Below are 14,324 nucleotides of genomic sequence, written 5' to 3'. Positions count from 1 at the left end.
TGTTTTTCCATTATTGGGATACTTCACTTAGTAGAATGGGTTCCAGTTCTATCCAGGATAGCACAAGAGGTGCTATATCACCATTGTTTTTTGTGGCTGAGTAGAACTCCATGGTATATATATACTGCATTTTATTAATCGACTCATGTATTGATGGGCACTTGGGTTCTTTCCACATTTTGCAATTGTGAATTTTGTTGCTATAAACATGCTAGTGCAGATGTCTTTTTTATAGAATGTATTTTTTTTCCTTTGGGTAGATGCCCAGTAATGGGATTGCTGTATCAAATGGTAGTTCTACTTGTAGCTCTTTGAGATAGCTCCATATTACTTTCCATAGAGGTTGTACTAGTTTGCAGTTCCACCAGCAGTGTATGAGTGTTCCTATCTCCTAACATTTATTGTTTTATTTCCTTATTTTGAGCAATGCTAAGATTAGCTTATATACTATTCCTCTTACATTTTCTCCACCACCCATTAAAATGTCTTAATGTTTATTTTTCCTGTTAAATATGCTTATACTTTTACTACTTGAGGCTTTTTGAACTTTCCAACTTTTCTCACTGTTCTCTCATTTTATTGGTTATGTAATTTCCACATTATCAAAACATAGACTATTTACAGTATATTATGTTACTCTTAGCCCCTCCATTGTTTTCATGTTAGTTCTGCAGTAAATATGTTTTTAAGCTTACCACCAGTCCTTTTGCCAGAGTTTCTCATGGTTGGCTAGAATTTGTCCTCTGGTAGTTTCCACAGAAAGAGCTCATGAGAACAATATTTCTTCAGTTCTTATTTGTTCAAAAACTCTTGGTAACCCTTATACAAGAAGTGCAGTATGGCTAGATATAAAATCCTTGGCTTACTTCTCATTCTTTTATTGAATGTCTTTTACTGCTGCTCAGTGTATTCAGGCCTGGACTGTTGGTGTGGAGAAGTTTAAGTGACTTCATATTTTGGTCCAGCTGTCCAAAGGATTCTTTTTCTTTTAAAATTTTTTTATATAGAGAGAGGCTTGCTATCTTGCCTAGGCTGGTCTCCAACTCTTGGGCTCATGCAATCCTCCTGCCTTGGTCTCCCAAAGTGCTATTATTATAGGCATGAGCCATTGTGCCAGTGGCCCAAAGCATCATTCTTTTTATCTTTAAAGTCAGAGAATACTATGAACAACTATACACTCACAAACTAGAATATCTAGAGAAAATGGATGCATTCTCGGAAACATACACCCTCCTAATATTTAACCAGGAAGAATTAGAAATGCTGAAAAGACCAACAATGGGTAGTGAGATAGAATCAGTAATAAAAAATATACCAACACAAAAAAGCCCAGGACCAGATGTATTTACAGCCAAAGTATACAAAACATACAAAGAAGAGCTAGTACCAATCTTCCTGAAACTCTTCCAAAAAATCAAAGAGGAAGGAATTCTCCCTAACTCATTCTAGGAAGCCAGTATCACCTTGACACCAAAACCAGACAAAGACACAATAAAAAAATAAAACTACAGACCAATATCCCTTATAAACATAGACACAAAAATCTTTAAAAAAATTAGCAAAACCAAATCCAACAAGACATCAAAAAGATAATACACTATGATCAAGTGTGTTTTATCCAGGGATGCAAGGATGGTTCAACATATGCAAATCAATAAATGTGATTCATCACATAATCAGAATAAGGACATAAACCATATGATTATCTCAATAGATGCAGAAAAGGTGTTTGATAAAATTCAGCATCACTTCATGATAAAATCCCAAAAAACTAGGAATAAAAGAAACATACTGGCTGGGCGTGGTGGCTCATGCCTGTAATCCTAGCACTCTGGGAGGCAGAGGCAGGCAGATTGCTCGAGGTCAGGAGTTTGAAACCAGCCTGAGCAAGAGCGAGACCCCGTCTCTACTATAAATAGAAAGAAATTAATTGGTCAACTAATATATATAGAAAAAATTAGCTGGGCATGGTGGCACATGCCTGTAGTCCCAGCTACTTGGAAGGCTGAGGGAGCAGGATTGCTTGAGCCCAGGAGTTTGAGATTGCTATGAGCAAGGCTGACACCATGGCACTCACTCTAGCCTGGGCAACAAAGTGAGACTCTGTCTCAAAAAAAAAAAAAAAGAAAAGAAAAAAGAAACATACCTCAAAATAATAAAAGCCATATATGACAAACCCTCAGCCAACATCATACTGAATGGGGAAAAGTTGAAAGCAATCCCTCCAAGAACTGGGACATGACAAAGATGCCCACTCACCATTCCTATTCAACAAAGTGATGGAAGTACTAGCCAACGCAATTGGGCAAGGAAAAGAAATAAAAGGTATCCAAACTGGAAGAAAAAAATCAAATTATTCCTTTTCACAGATGATATGATATTATGCCTAGAAAACCCTGTAGACTTCTCAAAAAACTCTTAGATTTGAGAAATTAATTCAGTAAAATATCTGGATACAAAATCAATGTACGGAAATCAGTAGCATTTCTATGTACCAATAACAATCATGTTAAGAACCAAATCAAGAAGGTCATCCCATTTATAATAGCTAAAAACAAACAAACTAACAAACAAAACCCCACACATCTATAGCCAACTGGTCTTTGAAAAAGTCAACAAAAACATATACTGGGGAAAGGATACCTTTTTCACTAAATGGTGCTGGAAAAAAATGGATTGGCATATGCAGAAGAATAAAATAGACCCCTATCTTTCATCACATATGAAATTCAATTCAGGATGGATTAAAGACTTAAATTTGAGACCTGAAATTATAAAAATACTGCAAGAAAACCTAGGTAAAACTTTTCTGGACATTGATCTAAGCAATGAATTCATGACTGAGACCTCAAAGCAAATGCAACCAAAACCAAAACCAAAATTAGACAAATCGAACTTAATTAAACTAAAAAGCTTCTGTACAGCAAAAAAAAAATAATCAGCAGAGTGAATAAACAATCTACAGAATGGGCGAAATATTTGTAAACTATACATCCAACAGGGAACTAATATCCAGAATTTACAAGGAACTCAAACAACTCAACAACAACAAAAACACTAAATAACCCACTAAAAAGTGGGCAAACTACATAAATAGACATTTTCAAAAGAAGACATAGAAATGGCTAACAGGCATATGAAAAAATGTTCAACATCACTAATCATCAGAGAAATGCAAATTAAAACCACAATGAGATATCATTCTACAGAAGTCAGAATGGCTATTACTAAAAAGCAAAAAAATCTCCCAGATTTTGGCAAGGATGCAGAGAAAAAGGAATACATGCAGTCTTGGTGGGAATGTAAATTAGTATAACTTCTATGGAAAATGATATGAAGATATCTCAAAGAACTAAACATAGAACTACCATTCAATTCAGCAACCCCACTATGGGGCATTTACCCAACAGATGAGAAATCAATGTGTAAAAAAGATACTTACACTCATATGTTTATTGCAGCACTATTCATAATAGCAAAGATATGGAATCAACCTAAGTGTTCATCAACAGGGATGATTCAATAAAGAAAATATGGTATATACATACAATAGAATACCATTCAGCCATAAAAAGAATAAAATCATATCTTTTGCAGCAACATGGACAGAACTGGAGGCCATTATCTTAAGTGTTTCTCAGAAACTCAAATACCACATGTACTCACTTATAAGTGGGATCTAAATAATGTGTACACATGAACATAGAGTGTGGAAAATAGACATTGGAGACTCAGAAGGGTGGGGGAGTGAGGAATGAGAAATTACTTAATGGGTACAATACACATTATTCAGGCGATGGTTACACTAAAAGTCTAGAGTCTACTACTACCCAATATATCCATCTAACAAAACAGCACTAATAACCCTTAAATTTATATAATACAAACAAAAAAATAAAAATAAAATCCAGTAACTTTACTAGGACGTGTGTTGGTGCTTACCATGTTGGATCAATTTTTTCTGGACATGGTGTACTCTTTCAAAATATAGAGTTGAGTGTCTCTTTAAAAGAAGCATTTACTTGTACTGTATTTCAAAATGATCTTCCTATGTAGACTATTCTATGGTTTCCTCTTCAGGGACTTCTACTATGTGTGTGTTGGCAAGCTTTGACTTGTATTTTGTACCTCTTAATCCTGTTAATATCCTTATCTTCTTGTTGATTTGTTTCATTATGTTTACTTATCTCATTTTTATCCTTTGTATTATTGTGATCTCTGCAATATCTGTTTATATAATAATATCTTATTATACTTCTTTTAATTTTGTCTTCATTTCTGTGATGGTTTTGTTTTTTCTTCTATATCTTTTCTGAATTCTACCAGTTCCCATTTTAATTTCTGCTGTGGCCTAGTCTTCTCATTCTTGAACCATTTTCTACTTTGTATTGTTCCTTTACAGTGGCAGTTGCTTTGTTAAGTATTTTTTCACTCACAATGAAATCTTTGGATATATATTTTTATCCAACCCATGAAAACTATTTCTGGTGAATGCTTTCTGTAGAAATGCTTTGTGCTATTTCTTATATTTAAAAGTATGTACTATCTCTATGTGAGTGAAGTATTAATTCTTTTTTTAAAACTCATATTTAAATGAGTTAAATTGTTCTCTATCGGCTATTTGCAGAAATTTCCTGTGGGTATTGGGTTATGGAGAGACAAGAATAGCTTTCCCATGCTGTGCAGCTCAAGGGTTCCTTTCCATGTTTCTAGAAAGATGATTTACTGCAAATATAGCACTCATATATTCATGCATTGTCAGTTTTTCCAAACCTTAGCAAGTTCAGGAGGGCTTGGTTCCTTCACATAATTTTGAATTTGCAGCATTTCTCCTAAACTTTTGAAAATTAGGTTTTTTCTTTTCTTTTGAGACAGAGTCTCACTTTGTTGCCCAGGCTAGAGTGAGTGCCGTGGCGTCAGCCTAGCTCACAGCAACCTCAAACTCCTGGGCTCAAGCGATCCTCCTGCCTCAGTCTCCCAAGTAGCTGGGACTGCAGGCATGCACCACCATGCCCGGCTAATTTTTTGTATATATATATATATATATATATTTTGTTGGGCAATTAATTTCTTTCTATTTTTAGTAGAGACGGGGTCTTGCTCAGGCTGGTTTCGAACTCCTGACCTCGAGCAATCCGCCCACCTCGGCCTCCCAGAGTACTAGGATTACAGGCGTGAGCCACCATGCCTGGCCAATGCTTTTAGATTTTACAGAAAAAGTTTAGAGTTAGATCTGTGATTTTAAAACGTGTAAAAATAACCACACACATAAACAGAAATGAAAAAGTTGGTGGCTTCTAATATAGAAGAGGGGAAAACGTTATATAAAAACATTGCCAATTATACAGAATAAAAAGCAAAGGGGATAAAACATTATGCTCATAATAAGATAGTAGAAATAAGTCCAAGTGTATCAGCATTTCCAATTCATATAAATTTACCTGGAAAAAGCTGGAGATTATCAGATTGGATTATAAAAATTATATCTGGCTGGGCGAGGTGGCTCACGCCTGTAATCCTAGCACTCTGGGAGGCTGAGGCGGGTGGATCCCTCAAGGTCAGGAGTTCGAAACTAGCCTGAGCAAGAGCGAGACCCTGTCTCTACTATAGATAGAAAGAAATTAATTGGCCAACTAAAAATATATAGAAAAAAAATTATATCTATCTGTATGCTGTTTAGAAGAGATATCTGGAACAAAACCACACTGAGAAGCTAAAAATAAAAATAGACGGCAAGAGATATACTATGCAATCACTAACCTAAAAAATCTATTTTATTTATTTTTTAAAATAATTTTTTAAAACTTTATTTTTTATTTATATTTCAATTTCTTCTTTTTTACACTTCTAATAGACTAAATCCATGTTTTAAAAAAATCTATTTTTTAATATTAAGAAAATCAGAAAGCCAAAAAGCACTAATAAAGATAATGTCAAATGGAATAATCACCAAGATGATATGATGGTTATAAACTTGTATATATTGAACACTAGAAAACATATAAGTCAACAAGCAACAAAATTAGAAAGATTAATGGATAAATCCTCAATCTCTGTAGGTGAAGTTGGCCTATGTCTTTGAGAATCTGGTAGATTAAACAGATTTAAAAAGTGGTAACATAATATTATAACATTGGAATTGATACCTTTTTAATATGGAAAAATGTAAAACATATAAAATATATATTTTTACATATAAAATATAAAACAACCCTCCCAAACCCCCACATAAGTGATAAAAGATAATATGAGTGAATTCTTTTAGATCTGGCAGTGGGAAAACTTTTCTAACTGACTCAAAATTAAGCAGACATCAAAAAAAGATGAACTTGACTATATATATATATATATATATATACACAAAACAAACAAATCATTTGAGTGATGAAACTCTAGAAATGAACAAAAAAAGACAAATGGCAAACTGAGAAATAATTAGCAACGTTTACCACAATGGGCTATCACTTTAATATATAGTCCGCCCTTTAACAGCAGAGGTTTAAACTGCATGGGTCCACTTATTTGTAGATTTTTTTTTCTATAAATGTATTGGAAAATATTTTGGAGATTTGTGACAATTTGAAAAAACTTGCAGACAAACCATATAGCCTATAAATATTGAAAAAATAAGAAAAAGTCAGATATGTCATAAATGCATAAAATATATGTAGATATGAATCTATTTTATCATTTACAACCATAAAATATACACAAATCTATTATAAAAAATCAAAACTTATGCACATACTTACAGACTTTACTTGGTGCCATTTGCAGTGGAGAGAAATGCAAACAAATGTAAAGATGCAGTGTTCAATCATAGCTGCATAAAATTAACTGTGGTACAACTACAGCTGTAATAATGTTGTAGCCGCCTCCTGTTGCTATTGAGGTGAGCTCAAGTGTTGCAAGTATCTGCTTAAAACGCCAGGTGACGCTAATGATCTCTGTTGAGCAGTTCTCTGGTAAATTGCATATTGCAATAAAAAGTGATCTCTTCTGGTTCTCCCCTATTTTTCATGTGCTCATGGCAATGCCCTAAACAAACTTTGAATAACACCGGGGGTCAATACAAAGTGCCACTAGTGATGCTGGAATTTTCCCAAGCAGCAGAGAAAAGCCATAATATTAAAAGAAAGAGTTGAAGTGTTCGATATGTACTGTAGATTGAGGTCTGCAGCTCTGGGTACCCACTCTTTTAGACGATTTGTCATTTCTTTTTCTTTCTTCTGAGACAGAGTCTAGCTTTGTTGCCCAGGCTAGAGTGAGTGCCGTGGCGTCAGCCTAGCTCACAGCAACCTCAAACTCCTGGGCTCAAGCAATCCTTCTGCCTCAGCCTCCCGAGTAGCTGGGACTACAGGCATGCGCCACCATGCCCGGCTACTTTTTTCTATATATATCAGTTGGCCAATTAATTTCTTTCTATTTATAGTAGAGATGGGGTCTCGCTCTTGCTCAGGCTGGTTTTGAACTCCTGACCTCGAGCAATCCGCCCGCCTCGGCCTCCCAGAGTGCTAGGATTACAGGCGTGAGCTGCTGCGCCCAGCCTAGACGATTTGTCTTGTGCACAGATTATTTAAACTTGCAGTATCAATAAATGCAGCACCATACTGTAAATGTACCTTCCTTATAATTTTCTTAACACCATTTTTTTCCTCTAACTTATTTATTGTAAGAACACAACATATAACGTATATGTTAATTGACTGTTTACCTTGTCAGTAAGGCTTCCAGTCAACGGTGGGCTATTAGGAATGAAGTTGTAGGAGTCAAAAGTTACATGTGGATTTCTTTTTTTTTTTTTCCTTTAGGGTGCTTGGTCCTCAGGCATCAGTGAAAACATGTGGATTTCTGACTGCATGGAGTGTGGTGCCCCTAAGCTCCGCGGTTTTCTAGGGTCTATTGTATAATGAACTTCTAACATCTGGGGAGAAAAGGACCAGTAATCTCATGTACAAAATGAGTGAAAGATATAAGCACATAGTTCACAAAGAAATTCAGATGGCCCTTAGACATGTGAGAAGATTTGCATGTAACAAGAGAAATGCAAGTTAGCATTATAGTAAGGTCCAGATTCTTTCCACGCTTCTAGCAGGTGGGCCTGGTGCATGGCAGGGACTCAGGAAACGTGTAGAGTTGAGGGGCTGCTGCTGGCCGGCCCAGGCTCTGTGTGCACCTGCCTTATGAGGAGGCAGGTGCACCTGGCCTGGCCACTGGATTGTCGTGCCTGGAGGAGGAAGCCCAGGCTGAAGGCTGCACTAGTCATGGTGGAGACCTCCCTGCAGGTCAGAAGGGCTGGGTGGCTGCATGGTGGGTCACTCTGTGGGTCTGTGCCACCCCCCCTGCTTACCTTCTCCCACCGGGCAGGACTCACGAGGTGTCTACATTAAGTCCTGGGCTCTCAGGGAAGACATGGGGCAGGTGGGCGGGGTCTGCCACATCACGTTTGTACTGGGTGCTGGAGCCGGCCAGGTTTGTTTGTGTCCCAGCTCTGCCATCTGCAGACCCCTCCTCATTCTGGAAGGGACAGCTATGCTGGGGAGGGGGTTGGCCCTGAGCTGACGCAGGTGAGGGCTCTGGGGATGGTGGCGCTCCAGCTAATTGTGTGGCGCGGTGACAGTGCTTCCTGAGAAGGAAGGAAAGATCGTGGCTAAAAATGCAACTGGGCTCCTTGGGCAGCAGCGATTCCCCAGTTCCCTGTGTGGAAATGTGCGATACTGAAAAAACCCACACATTCCGTGGCTTGTTCTGCCCTGGGCTTCGTGTCACTTCCTTGCATGATCACTATGTTCCTCCATGGACAGGAGCTTCCAGAGATGGCAACAGCAGAGCAATGGGGCATTTGTGCAATGTCACTTCCCCTCTAAGTGGTTAGAAATATGGTCCCATCCGGAGGACGGGCCGAGGTCTGGGAAGACACTTCAGGGGTGCTTCTGCCCTCCCATTTCTGAGGGACGTCCCCTACACGTGAGAAAGTTGATGTACTTGCATTTTACCAACTGGAATTGTGAAACTAATGTTTATAGACTTCAAAGGCTTTTTAAAATGAAATGATCCACATGTTCTGGTTAACAGAAAAAGAAAAAAAATAAAAAAAAATAAAATGAAATGAAAAGTTTTAAATTGATTTGATGAAAGTCGTGATGGAGAAGAATGCGGGGCACCTGCCACACTGAGAACGTCAGGGACTCTTTATTAGACTGCGGGCACCTGCGGGCTCCTCCCTGGGCGTCGCCTGCTGCTCAGACGGTGTGACATTACAGGAAGGAAGCCACAGACTTGGTTCCTAGCTGCTTTGGGAAACGTGAATTGGAGACGGAAAGTTCTCCAGCATGTTTTATTTGAACTTATACTATTCTGTTGTCTTCCCCTTTTGTGGGGGCAACGACCAGACTTTAGGCTCAGACTGTCGTAACAGAACTTGCAAGGCTAGATTATGTCCCACATGACTCAGTTTTTTTTTTTGTTGTTGTTGTTATTAACAACCAGTCGTTTACTATTAAACTTAAATGGCCAATTGAAACAAACAGTTCTGAGACCGTTCTTCCACCACTGATTAAGAGTGGGGTGGCAGGTATTAGGGATAATATTCATTTAGCCTTCTGAGCTTTCTGGGCAGATTTGGTGACCTTGCAGCAGCAGCAACTGTCCAGCAGCCTTCTTGTCCACTGCTTTGGTGACACCCACAGCAACTGTCTGTCTCATATCACGAACGGCAAAACGACCCAGAGGAGGATAGTCTGAGAAGCTCTCGACACACATGGGCTTGCCAGGAGCCATATCGACGATGGCAGCATCACCAGACTTCAAGAATTTAGGACCATCCTCCAGCTTCTTTCCAGAGCGGTGATCAATCTTTTCCTTGAGCTCAGCAAACTTGCAGGCAATGTGGGCAGTGTGACAGTCCAGTACAGCAGCGTAGCCAGCGCTAATTTGGCCTGGATGGTTCAGGATAATCACCTGAGCAGTGAAGCCTGCTGCTTCCACTGGTGGGTCATTTTTGCTGTCACCAGCAACGTTGCCACGATGAACATCTTTGACACACACGTTCTTGACATTGAAACCCACATTGTCACCTGGAAGAGCTTCGCTCAAAGCTTCATGGTGCATTTCAACGGACTTTACTTCAGTTGTAACATTGACCGGAGCAAAGGTGACCACCATGCCGGGTTTGAGAACGCCAGTCTCCACTCGGCCCACAGGGGCAGTGCCAATACAACCAATTTTGTAGACATCCTGGAGAGGCAGATGCAAGGGCTTGTCAGTTGGACGAGTTGGTGGCAGGATGCAATCCAGAGCTTCAAGCAGTGTGGTTCCACTGGCATTGCCATCTTTACGGGTGACTTTCCATCCCTTGAACCAAGGCATGTTAGCACTTGGCTCCAACATGTTGTCACCATTCCAGCCAGAAATTGGCACAAATGCTACTGTGTCAGGGTTGTAGCCAATTTTCTTAATGTAAGTGCTGACTTCTTTAACAATTTCCTCGTATCCCTTCTGGCTGTAGGGCGGCTCAGTGGAATCCATCTTGTTAACACCAACAATTAGCTGTTTCACACCTAGTGTGTAAGCCAGAAGCCATGCTCACGGGTCTGCCCACTCTTTGAGATACCAGCTTCAAATTCACCAACACCAGCAGCAACAATCAGACAGCACGGTCAGTCTGAGATGTGCCCGTAATCATGTTTTTGATAAAGTCTCTGTGTCCTGGGGCATCAGTAAGAGTCACATAATATTTGCTGGTCTCAAACTTCCACAGGGAGAGATCAATGGTGATACCACGCTCACACTCAGCTTTCAGTTTATCCAAGACCCAGGTGTACTTGAAGGAGCCCTTTCCCATTTCAGCCGCCTCCTTCTCAAATTTTTCGATGGTTCTTTTGTCAATCCCACCACATTTGTAGATCAGATGGCCAGTACTGGTGGACTTGCCCGAATCTACGTTTCCGATGACGACGATGTGGATGTGGGTCTTTTCCTTCCCCATTTTGGCTTTTATGGGTGGTTTTCACGGCACCTGTGTTCTGGAGGCAAACCCGTTGCGAAAAAGCCACATGACTCACTTTTAAATTTTGTTGGGTAAAAAAAAAAGACAAAACAAAAACACAAGCAAATGTTTTAATCCCACGATTTTTCACAATGAGCTCTCCAGAGGCCAAGTGGTGGAATATAAGCCTAGAAGAGCAGTTCCCACTCTCAGTGTTTCGACTCTGGAGCATGTTTGTCCTCATGGGTGACAGCTGCACAGACAGGTGAGGGTTTCGCCTTCTTTTAACTAGGGCTATGCTTCACGCAAGATTCTCTCTGAACTATCAGTGTCACATTTCTACTTCTTCTAGAGGAACTTGTGCATGTAACTGTGGCAACTCCAGGAGAGAATCCCACGTGATTATTTATACCGGGGCGCCCACGCATGAGGTCAGGGCAGAGGGGAAGGCAGGCGGGCATGCACAGGGGATGGGGGTGCTCCTGGCATCGAGGCTGAGCCCAGAGGGGTCAGCAGGGCCTGGATCTGTGCCAGCCTCCAGTGGGCAGGGTCGCCTGTTCCCCACCATGACATCCAGGGGACCGAGATCTCTCCTGTCTCTGAACCCAGGGCCAGCCCCTCACCCCCAGAACTCCCGGCCCACTTGAACACGTGAGGCTGTTTGGCTCCCACATTCCTGAAGCCCCAGGGGAATTTCAGCCCTAAGAAGCCTCTGGAAACCCAGCCCCTACCACTGCACAAAGTTCACAGCAGAGGGAAAGCCCTGGAAGGAGAGGTGAGCCAGACCCCAGGGTGGGGTCTCCATTGGGTCTGACAGTCGCAACCACTCTCTGTAATGACCGGGTTATGAAAACAAGGTGCAGTGAGGGACCCTGCAGTGGGGGTGGGTCTGCAACCCCTTTCAGGCTCCTCCATGCCTGTCCCTTCTAGGAGCCACTCTCAGGGAGAGAGACACTGGCCCCCTACCTGCACCCCGGCACCCCACAGACAAAAGCCACCAACACTAATAATAAAAAATCACATCTGGCTGGGCGCGGTGGCTCACGCCTGTAATCCTAGCTCTCTGGGAGGCAGAGGCGGGCGGATCGTTTGAGATCAGGAGTTCAAGACCAACCTGAGCAAGAGTGAGACCCCCATCTCTACTATAAATAGAAAGAAATTAATTGGCCAACTAATATACATAGAAAAAATTAGCGGGGCATGGTGGCACATGCCTGTAGTCCCAGCTACTCGGGAGGCTGAGGCAGGAGGATCGCTTGAGCCCAGGAGTTTGAGGTTGCTGTGAGCTAGGCTGGCACCATGGCACTCACTCTAGCCTGGGCAACAAAGCGAGACTCTGTCTCAAAAAAAAAAAAAAAAAAAAAAAAACATCTGTTAGGAATATTAGGAAGCAATATATGTCTTGGTAGGAGGAAGCCATTAGCGATTAGGGGATGTCATACCATGAGACAAAACAGGTTTTCTCAGAATGAACCCAACGTTCCTTCTCCTGGAGAAAAGTTCCCACCAGGAAAGGCACAAGCAGCATGATCTTGTTGAGGGGACAACCATATCGAGTGATAGTGAAGGTGGCCCGAGGCTCTTGCCACCCTTAGCTGATGCTGGCAGGAACTGGCTGGGGCACTGGCTCCCTGAGTGCAGAGGCCCAACTGCTGTTCCTGTTTTGGAACCACCTGTTCTTCCTAGGATGGCTGTGACCCCTGGTGGTGGTGTAGTGACCACAGGTCACATCTTGGCATCACTCTCTTTTGCACCGGATGGGAGGGTTCCCTGGAGTAGGAGGAACAACCATGTGCCGAGCCTGGAGTTCCTGCTGGTGACAACTGAACTCCAAGGGACTAAGTCCTACCTGAACCCCAATTTCTTTACCAGGATCTGTCCAACTAGTGTAACGAGTGCCTGGACTTGAGCAGCCCTGCTGTGCACAGACACTCTTCTTGTGGCTGGCCCTGGGCTCTGGGCTGGGGCTGACCCAGGCTTGCCCTTGTGCAGGGGACCTTACTGCCTTTGGCCTTTTTTATTGGGCTTCGGGCACTGCAGAAAGTGTTCCCTTTATGAACAGAGCTCTCCTCTGTAAGTTTTCTGCCAGAAAATGATAGTATTCCCTGACCCGGGCAGAAGGGCTCATCCCACTGTTTTGGGAGGTCCTCGGTCCTGCAGACCTTGGTTTGTGCTCTGCTAGTTTGGGCGCCCCCCCTGGGGTTGTGTCTTCTCAGTAGGGACAAACTTCTCCCTCGGACTTTTACAGGGCACCTTGAATTTGGGGCTTCGGGGCTCCTGCTGTCCCTGGCTGCTCCCTCCCTTCCATGCAGGGTCACACAGCCCCCGAGAGGATGACATTTCCCTACTGGATACATTCACGGAATAGGACAGAGGGGCCTGAGACGGCAACATGTCTACAGGGCTGGGGGGGGGGGGAGGACGAGGAATGTCAGTGTGACAGCCTGGAAAGTCAGGCCGGTGGCACAGTCTTGGAGAAGGACACCAGTGGCAGGACGTTGAAGCTGGTTCACTGACTCTACCTCCACTTTGAACTCAAACTGACTCACAGCCTTTGCTTTGGGGCTTAGCTCTCCCGGATCCTGGCTGGGAGAAAGGCTAGAGAGTGGGAGCTCCTACGGGTCCCCAGAGACCCTGAGCTCAGATTCACATTGACGGCTTGGTAGTGTGTGATCCCACTTGCTCCCAAGGTGACTTCCCAAGCAGGAGTCTTCTCCTCCTCAGCTTCTATGGTCTCCTGGCTCCTTGAAGATTGGGACCCGCCACTGAGCTCCAGCACTGCTCTGGCGCTGAAGGGGTCTCCTGAGGCCACACTCTTCTTCTCCTCCCCTGGTGCATTCTGGCCATTGCTAGACTTTGGCTTGGCACTGCGGTGCCTCTCCTGATCCCCAGGACAGTCCTACTCTACCAGGTTCTGTCCCCCGAGGCTGAATGTGAGAGTCTGAGAAGGTCACCTGCCCTCCTGTCCAGCGGGAGGGCCTTTCAGTGCCCACGGTTGTCCCCAGACTGGGGCCCTCTCTGGACTTTCTCTCTCACAGGTGAGGGGACAGAGAGAAAAACAGTCAAAGTGAGGACTGACTTCTCTGTTGTCACCTTCTCTCCTGGACCTCCCCAAGGACATTCTCCTAGGAAATTGTCAACCTCACCTCTAGAGTCGTCCCCAAACTCACTGATGCCCAGGAGGAAAGAGCAGAGTGTGGAAGGGGTGGGGGCTGAGCCTTCACATCTATGGGTTGCAGGGACTGGAGGTTTGAGCCCCACCTGTGCCTCACCCGGAACCTTATAGTGTGAGCTTTAAGCATCTGTTGAATGCACAGATGGAGGAAGAAAAGCTCCT

The 14,324-nt window shown here is 42.6% G+C and overlaps 1 pseudogene; it reads right to left on the bottom strand.

Moving 5' to 3' along the window:
- Positions 1–9,472: 9,472 nt before the first annotated feature.
- Positions 9,473–11,055, bottom strand: LOC105878117 (elongation factor 1-alpha 1 pseudogene; annotated as a pseudogene).
- Between the last annotated feature and the right edge of the window lie 3,269 nt (positions 11,056–14,324).

This window comes from Microcebus murinus, chromosome 18 (genome assembly GCF_040939455.1).
Source record: "Microcebus murinus isolate Inina chromosome 18, M.murinus_Inina_mat1.0, whole genome shotgun sequence".
In the NCBI taxonomy this organism is placed as follows: Eukaryota; Metazoa; Chordata; class Mammalia; order Primates; family Cheirogaleidae; genus Microcebus; species Microcebus murinus.
Note: the sequence above shows the minus strand (reverse complement) of the source record. Positions and strands in the feature narration are given on the sequence as shown.